This window comes from Tamandua tetradactyla, chromosome 14 (assembly GCF_023851605.1).
Source record: "Tamandua tetradactyla isolate mTamTet1 chromosome 14, mTamTet1.pri, whole genome shotgun sequence".
Lineage (NCBI taxonomy): Eukaryota > Metazoa > Chordata > Mammalia > Pilosa > Myrmecophagidae > Tamandua > Tamandua tetradactyla.
The window spans coordinates 43,982,348-43,994,378 of NC_135340.1; the positions used below are offsets into that span (position 1 = coordinate 43,982,348).

Consider the following 12,031-nt stretch of genomic DNA (forward strand, 5'->3'; position numbering starts at 1 on the left):
TTTGCAAACCAGGCCCACGTTTTCTCTTCCTCAGTCAGCTGACTATAAGGAACTCCCCAAAAAGCCATAGTTCTCATCTGGGAAAGAGAAAGTAATGTGGCAAAAGTGGGGCATTGGGTATTCGGGCCACTTCCTATGTAACTTGTGCCTTCAAGACCTGATCAAGCCTTATCCCTTATATACCATTTCCATTTTATGTTGCAGTGCTGCCATGCATGCCCAAGCTCATGGCTTGGTGCATCAGACAAAACCCAACTCATGATAGGCAACTCAGGTCTTATGGTAACTTGGTGGCCTATGGTTAAGTGTTTAGTCTCTGCTAAGGCCCAGTAGCAGGCTAAAAGCTGTTTCTCAAAAGGAGAGTAGTTATCTGCAGAAGATGACAAGGCTCTACTCCAAAATCCTAAGGGTCTGAGTTGTGCTTCTCTATAGGGGCCTGCCAAAGTCTTCAGACAGCATCCTTATTAGTCACTGACACTTCCAGCACAATTGGATCTGCTGGTTCATGTGGCCTAAGTGGCAAAGCAGCTTGCATAGCAGCCTGGACGTGTTGCAGAGTCTCATCTTGTTCAGGTCCCCTCCCAAAACTAGCATCTTTTCTGGTCACTCAGTGTTCTAGTTTGCAGGCTTCCAGAATGTGATATGCCAGAAATTGAATGGATTTCTAAAAGAAGAATTTATTAAGTTGCAAGTTTACAGTTCTAAACCTGTGAAAATGTTGAAGTTAAAGCAAGGCTATAGAAATGTTCTATCTGAGGAATCCAGGTAAAGATACCTTGGTTCAAAAATCCCAATGATATTTAAAGGTTTGCTCTCAACTAGAAAGGGACACGTAAAACATAATGATATCTGCCAACTTTCTCCAGGCTTCTTGTTTCATAAAGTTCCTCCAGGGACATTTTATTTCTTCATCTCTTTCCAAAATGTGTCCTCTTTTAAAGGATCCCAATAAACTAATCAATACCCACCTGGAATGAGTAGAGTCATATCTCCTTCTACTCAAAGATTAACATCCACAATTGGGCATGTCACATCTCCCTGGAGAAAATCAAATCAAGCACCCAACTGTGTTAGCTTGAAAGGATTATGTGTCCTGGAAAAGCCATGTTTTAATCTGATCCCATCGTGTGAGGCAACTGCTTATTTTAAACCCTATTCAGTACTCTATGTTGGAAACTTGGTTAGGTTACCTTAATGGAGATGTGACTCCTCAATTATGAGTGCTGACCTTTTGTTAGAGGGAGATACGAATCCACCCATTTCAGGTGGGTCTTGATTAGTTTACTTAAATCCTTTAAAAGAGAAAGTGTTTTGGAAAATGACCACAGAGCCATGAGAGAACATGAGAGCCACAGAACCCACACAGACAGAAACATTTTGAGATGAAGGAAAATACCCCTGTGGTAACTTCATGAACAAGAAGCCTGGAGAGAAAGTTAGCAGACATTGCCATGTTCGCCATGTGCCTTTCAGTTGAGAGAGAAACCCTGAACGTCATTGGCCTTCTTGAACCAAGATATCTTTCCCTGATGCCTTAGCTTGGACATTCCTATAGCCTTGCTTTAATTTGGACATTTTCATAGGCTTAGAAGTGTAAAATAGCAACTTAATAAATTCCCCTTTTTACAAAAGTGTTCTGCTTCTGGTATATCACATTCCAGTAGCTAGCAAACTAGAATACCAACCTGTAGTACTGAACAGGGATTAAAAGAAATAGCTGCCTCACAAGATGGATCAAAATTAAAACATGGCTTTTCTAGCGTACATAATCCTCTCAAATTTACACAGTCAGTAAATAGGCTAGAGTAGCACACCCAAATGAAGAATAAGTTGTCTCCAAAATCCAAAGAGACTAATTGGGCATTGTGACCCTTTTTTTGGTCATAGGAGGGACCAGATGCAGCAACTTATCCTTCACCTGAGAAGGAATAGCTTGATGTGTCCCATACCACTGGAGACCTAGATTTTTAACTGAGGTGGAAGCTCTCTGCATATTGAATATATCTCCCATACTCTGATTCTTGCCAAAGTCTAGAGTCATTACTACTTCTTGCTTACTAGGTCAAGTCAACATGATATCATCAATATAATGGACCAGTGTGATGTCTTGTGGGAGGGAGAAATGATAAAAGATCTGTGGACATGACTGTGACATAAAGTTGAAAGGTTGTAATACCTCCGAATCAGGACAGTGAAGGAATACTGTTGGCCTTTCCAGCTGTACGCAAATTCTTTCTGGTGGTCTTTACTGACAGCTATTGAGAAAAAAAATATTTTTTCCATTTTCCAGGTCAATACCTGCATACCAGGTACAAGACAATGTGTTTATTTGCTCAAGCAATGATGCCACATCTGAAACAGCAGCTGCAACTGGAGTCTACATCTGATTAATTTTAAATAATCTACTGTCATCTTCCAAGACCCATCTGTTTTCTGTGCAGGGCAAGTAGAAGAGTTGAATGGGGATGTAGTGGGAATCACCACCCTTTCATCCTTCAAGTCCTCAAAAGTGGTTCTAATCTCTGCAATACCCTCAAGAATACAGTATTGCTTCTGATTCACTCTTTTCCTAGGTAGGGGCAGTTCTAGTGGCTTCCACTTGGCATTTCCTACCATAATAGCCTTCACTCCGTGGGTCAGAGAACCGATGTGGGGATTCTGCAGTTGCTGAGTATGTCAATTCCAATTATACATTCTGGAACTGTGGAAATGTCCACAGAATGGGTACAGAGAACCACTGGATCCATTGTGAGATGGAAACAAGCTAAAACTCCATCAATCACATGGCCTCTATAAGCAGCCACTCAGACTGCTGGACCAGAGTGATGTTTTGGGTCTCTGGGAATTAGTGTTACTTCTGAGCCACTGCCTAATATTTATCAAAATATCTGAACATTCCCTTTTCCCCAATGCACAGTTACCTGATAAAAGGCCATAGGTCTCCTTGAGGAAGGCTGGGAGGAAGTGTAAATTTTGGACAGTGTTAAAGGGTCCTTCTGCAAGGGTATTGGCCCTCATTCATTCAAGGGGCTCTAGATCTGTAAACTGTTTCAAGTCTGGAAATTGATTAAAGGGCCATGAATCTATGATTTTGTATCCAAGTTAGATTTTTATTCACTTGAATTATATAATTCTTCTGCTTAGATGGCTCAAACAAGAATTCAGTAGACTGTCCATCTATTGTACTTCTAGGTACCCTGTAATCGACTAGCCAATGCCACGGGTTTCTTCAAGTTGGTTATTTGGACTGCTGCCTTCAGTCTACTTTCCATTATAGTGGCAATTCCTACCTTGTCTATAGTGATTAACAGTCACCATGTGGCTTCTGCCAACACGGAATGTGACACTCCACATTGTGTTTAAGGGTTCTAGTCAGAGACAGTAGTTCTAAAAAGTGTATCTGACCAAAAGAGAAGGACAACTACAGAGTTCTTTAGAGATGATGGAGCTAGTCTCACAAATTAATTTCTCAAGGTTCTGGTTAAAATGTGTCCTCTGGACATTCCGGGAATGTCTGTGCAGGTCTTCCATGACAAATTCACTCTAGCATTCCAATCTCTCTAAACCTCTGGATCTCCTCATTTACATTATACCAGGGAAGTTCTGACATTTTAACTTCAGATAATGTCAGCCACATTCCGATCTAAGTTTCAGCCAATTATCCAAATTTTTAATGCCCTTTCTAACCCCTTGAGCTAATAAATTGAATGCATATCTCTATTTAGTGGTCCCATATCAATTAATTCAGCTTGAACAACTTTATATTTTTCCACCACTATCCCACACCCATAATATCCAGTCCTACACACATTGCCCTGATATCTGTCTATATAGATTGGAAAAATTATTCAGTTCTTTTGGAGTATAGCATACCCCCTCATGGGTCACACTTTGTACCTCACCTTTTGGGGTGTTTTGGAAGTTTAGTCTAGTTATAGGTCTGGAAGAAAAGAGAGGAGGTGGGAATGGTTCATGAAAGAAATAGAAGTGTCTCTCAAGCCAATTACCTCAGGGTATTCCATTGCAGTTTCATCTAGTGAAACTGTATTACTCACTCCAGACAGAGGAGTGAGGGCTGTTTTCCCAGGGGAGGTTGTTACAGGGTTAGCAGACACTGACAGGTTAATCTTGCTAGGTGAATGCTGGATGGCAGACTCCTTTGAGCAGACTGAAGGCTGGAAAACTATTTCTTCAAGGTAGGCTGGAGGTCTGGAAGCCCTTTCCTCCAGGCAGTCCATTATAGATCTATCTAGCAAAGGTTCAGCAGATTCAAATGATCCCATCTCCTCATCACCATCATTATCAATTCGTATATTGCCATCCCACATTTTAGGATCCCATTCTTTTCCAGTCAAAGCCCTTATTTTAATAACATACACCCTACAATTTGACATTTTAGTTTACATTGTAAATCTAGTACTCACACCATGAGGCTCTATGTCAGGTTTTCAGAGATCTCAAGTCTGTGAGCTCAGGACATAACATTTTTTTCAGTGAAAACATGGAAACTTTTATATCATTCATACGGCACTGAAGTTGCAAATTTGAAACCTTCAGCTGATCCCTTTCCCTCATTGCTGTATCCAGTCTATCTAATAATAACCCTCCAAATTCATTTTACCTCTTAATTCCACAAAACCCTGTAAAGGTGTCAAAGACACTCTCATTCAGAGCCTTGCCTCATATATGCAGAAAATTAGCAAAATCTAATGGTGATATTTAGAGTATCTCTCTTGCCAACTCACCTCATAGACTGTCAGTGCCATCTTCATTACTGGAAATAGAGTCTAATCAGAGTAGAAAACCAATTGTAAAACCTATTTTTAAAATTCTATTCCTCAAGAACCACTTGTGATACCAAGCTCTACTAGTCAGTGTTCTCTAAATAAACATAGTCATCTGGAGATATCTGTAAATATATTTATAAAGCTGTTTAATACAACTGAGGGAATGGAACAGTGTAAAATCTGCATGGCTGTCTGTGAAGCTAGCAGCTCCAATGATGGGTCTGGATGAATTTCATAGCAGAGGCTCACTGGCTGAAGAAGCAGTGAAAAAGTCTCTCTTCTTAAAAGTTTTCAGATGATTGGATTACCTTGTTGGTAGAAGACATACCTTCATTGATCACCACAAATATGCAATAATCACAGATACAATCAACTGACTCATGATTTAGCACATCAGCCTTCTAGTTTATCAACTAGCCATGAAATATTCTTGCAGCAATGGTCAGGCCTGTGCTTGCCTGACTGGACAATTGGCATCATCCCTTGTCCAAGTTGACACCAGAACCTAATCATCACAGTCATAGAAGAATAGCCATTTTATGATTACAGAGAGATCTAAACAAAATGTTAGTTCCCCCGCCTCAGTGTTCTTCATATGAATTACCTAGGGGAAGAAAAGAAAAAATAAATAAATAACGTAAAACATGGGTGCATAATCCCTGTTTCTACATCAGTCATGAGTCTTATCTTGATAACAGTTTCTTCATTTCATCTTATCCTCCATCAGTACTTAGTTCAATGAGTACTCTACCTGTTGGAATAACCAAAACCTCATTCTTATAGGATATTAATCAAAAGTATTCTATAGTCATAAAATGATCTAGTTAGTGACATTGCCACTATTTTCCATTGATCAGAACTAATGGACAAGGGAATTTGAAGAAGTAGTCTAGTAAATTCCCCGAGTCCTACATTTAATTCTACTTGTCCACATTGTGCAGTAGAAACCCCTTTGGGCTGTTACCTGAGGAAACAGTATTGTCCTTAGAGCCAAGCAAGAGGGTTACTTGTCTTTGTCACCATAATATATAAGGCCCAAAATTGGTCCTTTGTGAATCATGAACTTCACTATGGAGTGAAGATTTTAAGGGGCCAAAAAGACATGCCCATCTGGAACCTGTCTTCATCCTTCTAGACCATATTCAAGGTCCTTCAAGGATTTCTTTCCAAACACCCCCTAGCTCACAATCCTGGTTTTCCAGGGTTTGTGTATATATGTATATGTATGTGTACAAATATTTTGAGGGACAGACTTTTTTCTGCCTGTTTGTTTAGTAACTTGAGTTGGACAATGTGGTGAGAAGCCAGTCTCAATTATATTCTTTGGTGAAAGCATTCCTCCCTGCAACATTAGGACCTCTAACCCTTTGGAATAGTTTCTAATACAGTGACTACTTCCACCTTGGATTCATGCATTCTGGCTCTGGGGAAAGATGACACTAACATGACCTCACGTTTAATATATGTAGTGCATCAAATAAGACCATATCCCAAAATTTCAAGATGTTTCTCTCTCAGTTGATGCAAAAGCTAAGCATTAAACATGTTATTCCTGTTGAATGAACTGAATTCTATCAATTCAGTTATTTCTGCATGAAGGAACATTAGTAAATTTGGGGATTCCTTACAGGTGTAATCTCACTCTCACTTTCCATTTCCTAAAAAAATATGTTCAGAGACAATGTTACCTGTGGTAACCATTGTAATAAATAAGGAAGGAGAGGGATTCAGCATTCTGTTAATGGTGGTGCTGGCAGAAGCACTAGGGTAAGAAAGAAATTCAATTCACAGAATATATGGATATGCCTATGAAGATCATTCTCTAGCCCCCACTCCACAAATATGAAGACAGAACTCTATTCAATCTTCCACAGGGTGGACAGTTCCCTCAGAGTGTGTGACTCATGGTACTATACAGGGGGAGTGGCCATTCACTTTGTTTTGGCAAGTTGGGCACTCAACAGTGATGGTAACCAGATCAGCACTAGTGAGAGGAAATTCATGTTGCTGATTCTATGAGGATATTTCATCTATGCTGCCATGGCCATGTTTTATATAACTATTAGGCAGTATTAGGAAATCTGGGGGAAGCTACTTATTAACATTCACCTGTACTGTGAATAAGCTTAATAGGTTTTCATGCTGGACATGTGCAGCTTCATTTTCTGTGGACTTTCTGAGAAATTCAGCTACTTACCCCTCCCCAGAATGCCATCTCATAATTCTATAATCTTGCTCTTTCTTAGCCCTGACCAATCAGCCAAACCATCAATCTTGCCTAACAATTATTGTAGATTAGGATCTCAGACGAGCTGTCCTTCCAAAGGAAGTATACACCTACATCTATTCCCAGAAATGTTTCCCTTTAGAGGGGTTTCCCTTCATCACTGTCCTTCAGGGTAATCTCTTATAGGATTTAATGCAGTGGCAATCCACTTCAATCTGGTGCCAGCATAGCATGAAAACTAGTCATAAGCCAAGCCTATATTTTCTCCTTCTTTGTTAATTTTTCCTGGAAAATTATCCTTGTGAGGAAAGAGAGAGGTGGTGAAACAATAGGAAACAATGGATGTCTGAGCCATCTGCTCATACAATTTATTTGGAATTCCTACTGACAAACAGCCTTTTCTTGCACCTGACCCAACTCAAAACTGGCAGTCTTATGAATTATGCAATAAGTAGGCTGTAGGAACTCACCAAATTTTGACATATGTTGTCTCCAAACTACAAAGAAATTCACCAAGGATTGACTTTTCTACTGTAGAGGGCACTGTAAGATGCAGGAACTTTACAAAGGATATCTTGACATACAGCAAAACACTTAAAGACTTCACTGATTATTTGAGCTCATGAACTTACATCATCTGACACACATATGTCTTACTAAGGCATCTAGGATACTTAACTATTTCTAGCTCCCCAGGTCTATTTTGCATAATTTCACCAGCATAGTAGACCAACATGATATTCCATGTGATCGTAAAATCTACAATATCCATCCTGAAAATGAAATTAAAGGGATCAGCAAAATTTGGTCAAAAGTCTGGTTCCTTGAGAAGCATACATTGGGATGGAGATCAGCTTCGAAGAAATTTATTAGGGAAAGCTATGAGGATCAACACTAGTTAGTGGAGAATTAAGCAGAATTTGACAGGAGAAAAATTTGAGTGGAAGTATATTTATAAGTCTTCAACAGATCCTTCAGAGAGCTCTGAACCCAGGATGAACCTGTAGAACCATCTCAAATTGGGGTGTTACACAATTTGCATGTGAACTACCATAGGAAAGGGATAAGGTGTGGGGTAGGCAGCTAACTCCCTTAACCAATTCCCAAAGAGATCTGACTGATAAGAATGGTCAGATAATAACCATCACAGTAGCTGGGGGTGGGGGTGGTGGTGGTAAATCTTTCAGACCTAAAGGTGGGACCTGGATGCCACAACATGGCATACATGATAGACATTCCTTAATCCATTTGCAACTATTTGCTTTATTTGAGTTCTGGTAGCAGCTCCTTGAGAAATCTGGGGTGCCTCCAAGTCTTAAGAAAACTTACAAGATGAAAGTTACTAGGATAAAATGCAGCCACTGCTCCTAAAGTTGGCATTTAGACCACAACTGGTACTCATTTACCTCCTCTAGTATATATTCTAGATACTTTAGTCAGCAAGTCCAGTAGCTAGGTGGTTCACCTAGTAAAGGAATCTAGTTTCTTATCCATGAGTGCTGCAAGCCTGTTTTTCTGTTCTCTCCTCAGGAAATGACTATTACATTGGGACATTTACCATCAAAATTGGCGTAAATATTCCCTCCTGTTGTACAAACCAGCACTTCTAACCCACAGTGCCCAGTATTGCTGGGATGGAGACTCAAATTTCCCAACAATAACTTTACTCCTGGACCTATGTATGCTACCTAATGAGTCATATTGCCATATAATAGTTGTTTCAGTATATATACTTTATCCTGGAATATGACACCCCAATCTCAAAATGTCTTCTATAAGCTGGCACTTTAGCTACACTTGCAATAAATTATCCTATTGCTCAATTAGGCCTTCAGCTTCTAGATGGTGCTGCAAGTGATAGGATCAGTAGATCATTGGATCATTGTTAAGTCACTTCTCTCACTCCTCCTTTGCTTCAAAGTAGGCCTTGGATATGACCTGACTTTTTGTGGGTGTTCTGACCAACTATTTACCCAGATAGTGAAGAATATATCCCTCACCTTAAATACTATGAGATGGCCAAACATGTAACACCTACCACAGATGAGATTTGGAGAAGTTCATTAGGTAAATATGCTCACATCCAAGAGAATGAAGACACCACCTGTCATGTAAGTACTGAACACTATTGCACTTGAGAGCAGAGTTAAACAGCAGGGGTTGGGTAAAGCAGGATTTGTAATGACAAAAAGGCTAGCTATCCCTTGATTCCCAAGGGAGGATGCAGTTGGGTTGTTTGAATGATTTCATGGGTTGGCAGGCAACTGAAGCCCATTAGACTGACTATGGGGTGAAGAGCAGCAGGTCTGGATGATAGAGGAATTAGCTGGAGGGTGCAATTTTTCCCACCAGGTGGGAAGCAGTATTTGGAAAGAGCAGAGTAACTCACAGGTAGGACTATGGGACCTGAAGAGGCATAAGAATATCAGTGCTTTAATATTGTACCTTAATTTCAGGCTTTACTATACAGTGAGATGCCAAATTTACATATTACATATTCTTTAAGTCCTAGGAAATTATTTGCTCCAGAATCATAGAAGTTTGGATTGTGATTATCCCACTGATGCTTCCTGTAACCTCTGCATCTTGTCAATTCCCACTAACAATTATTTTAATACCATAGGGTGTGCTAAAGAGAATGACAAAGCAGCAGGGCCATTTGCACTCATGCAGCCCCAACTGCAAAAGAATCCTTTCCAGTTTGGCCCCATTCAAAGATGAAAGTATTTCACTTCATCCATTATTGGTTGGAGCAATATTCCTTTGTATAGAACATGCTTACTCAAGAAACAGTAGCCATGGTGTATCCTTATTAGTGATAGAAGATGCAATTCGCAATAATTTGTCCTATATACTTAGATGGGATGTCTTGAGGTACCCAGACCACTGAACTCCTAATATTTTAATGATGTGCCAGTTTCCTGATTCTTCAAAGTTAACCATCTACCATCTAGAGTACACACAAAATTTAAAAACCTCCAAAGCACTTGTCACTTCTTACTCATATGTTTTGATAATCATGCTGTCATCAATATAATGGAACATTATGGTGATCTGCAAAGCATCAAAATGGCCTTGGTCCCTTAAATGATATTATGGACCAGTGGAGTGAGAAGCTGGAGAAGAGGTCTAGATTATGCGTTGGTAGTTGCTGAAGCTATATGAGCCCATATCTTTCAGGTTTCTTCCAAAGTCAGCTCCAACTGGTATCTAGCATCCTCCTTCTCCCCCTCTTCAGTGCCAACTGCAAAACTGTTCATTGATGGGAATTTTGTTGAATCCTAAAGACAAAAATGGATTGACAGTCATAACCTAGCAACCAATGAGGTAACTTGTTAGGTCCTTCAGTCCACCAAGGCTGAAATGGATACTGGCATTTCTTCCTGAAAACAAACTTTTTCTGCATAGGCAGACACTTCAGTATTAAGCCAGCTATAGGTCCTGTTTCACCATTTACAATTTATTAAAGAAAACTTGAAAGAAATTGCCAGGATAATCATGTAGGAACAAGGGAAGATCCTAGCTGATGAGGAAGGAAATGTATTTTGAGGCCTTCAGGTGGTTGGGCATGCCTGTAAGAGGACATCCCTCATGCTGGGAGAAACCATTGAATCAATCACCAAAGACATGAACATTTATTCCTCCCATTAGCCCCTGGGTGTGTGCAAGCATTGAACCATTCAATTTTCCTGCCATAATCCCCTTTTGGATATTTCTTGTAGCAATGGTGTGTGGAAATAACTTCCTAATGAAGGCAGCTGAGTGAGTCCCTGGAGCAACTATGCTTCTTGTTTACAAATGGAATATGTAACATTATCCATGGACAACATGAAACTCCAAATTTTATTTGCAGTCATCTGGATATGAAAGCAATCAGCTTTGTGGGATCCAACCAGGCAGGAGAGTACTTCTTCAAGAAAAATTCAAGATATGGAACAGAGTTTAAGCCAGCATGGGAGCAAGAACCATGGAGTGGTCATGCCAGTTGTCAATAAGGAATCAACTGGTTATGGCAGCATTTGGTGCAACTGGTCAGCACTGCAAGTCTATTCTAACAGCCATTCTTGTGGGGTAGGCCAAGGAATGGCTTCCACAGCTTGTGGAACTTGCCAAAAATGTGAATGTCAATGTAGAAGACCAACCTGGAGATTATCTTGGTCCTCTGATAAACCTCCAGGTCAAATAGCAAGTCTCCAATCTAATAGTGGAATAAAGGAGGGAGCTTCTATCCTCCTTGATGAATGAAAAATTAAAGTCTAAATTTCACATGAAAATGGCAACTCTGTTGGACCAACCATATCAGATGTCAAGCCCAAAATGACCTGTTACAAAGAAATGATTCTTGGTCCAGTTTTTATAGTCTTGGAGACAGAATTCAATGTTTCTGTCTCCAAATGAAAGCATCAAGTCTACAAATGAAAACTCATACAGAAGTAGAACTGACATCTTTACCATGAATGGACAAAGGCTCAGAAATATTCCTACCTAATGAATGTCAGAGAAATGGGTGGAAGGTCCTTATTCTAGGGGCTTTGTGAATGTTCTCATTCACAGACTCTTGATATTCCTTGAGGCACTGTCGTGGAACAGGGCATATCATTCTACACTCAATTACAGATAGTCACTTCTCAATGGAAAGAAGATGCTACTCTTTCCTCACCTGCTGAGTCATGCCTAGAATGAGTTGTCAGAAACAAGTTTATTCCAGACTTAATCCAACATGAGTAATCTCCCTTTTTTGCTGACCAACTTCACTTGTTAACTTTGCATACATAATTAACCATTTCCTGGGACTGGAATACCTTGTAGTACAGATACTTTTCCGGACCATATTTGTTATATGGAAACTCTTAGTATAACTTTGAAACCAGATTTTTACTTACTTCTCATACTTCTATTTTTAAGGGAACTATTTTAACTGTGAAATTCTTACCTGGAATCACAGTTTCAATCTGTTTTCAAAGTATTCTCACTTTTTCTGAAAACTGCAAAGAGGGGAATGTTAGTGAATGTAAAA

General features: G+C 39.8%; 1 pseudogene; it reads left to right on the forward strand.

The window, feature by feature from the left end:
• The first annotated feature begins 10,158 nt into the window (after positions 1-10,158).
• LOC143655410 (methylmalonate-semialdehyde/malonate-semialdehyde dehydrogenase [acylating], mitochondrial pseudogene) lies at positions 10,159-11,697 on the forward strand (annotated as a pseudogene).
• The last annotated feature ends 334 nt before the right edge of the window (positions 11,698-12,031 follow it).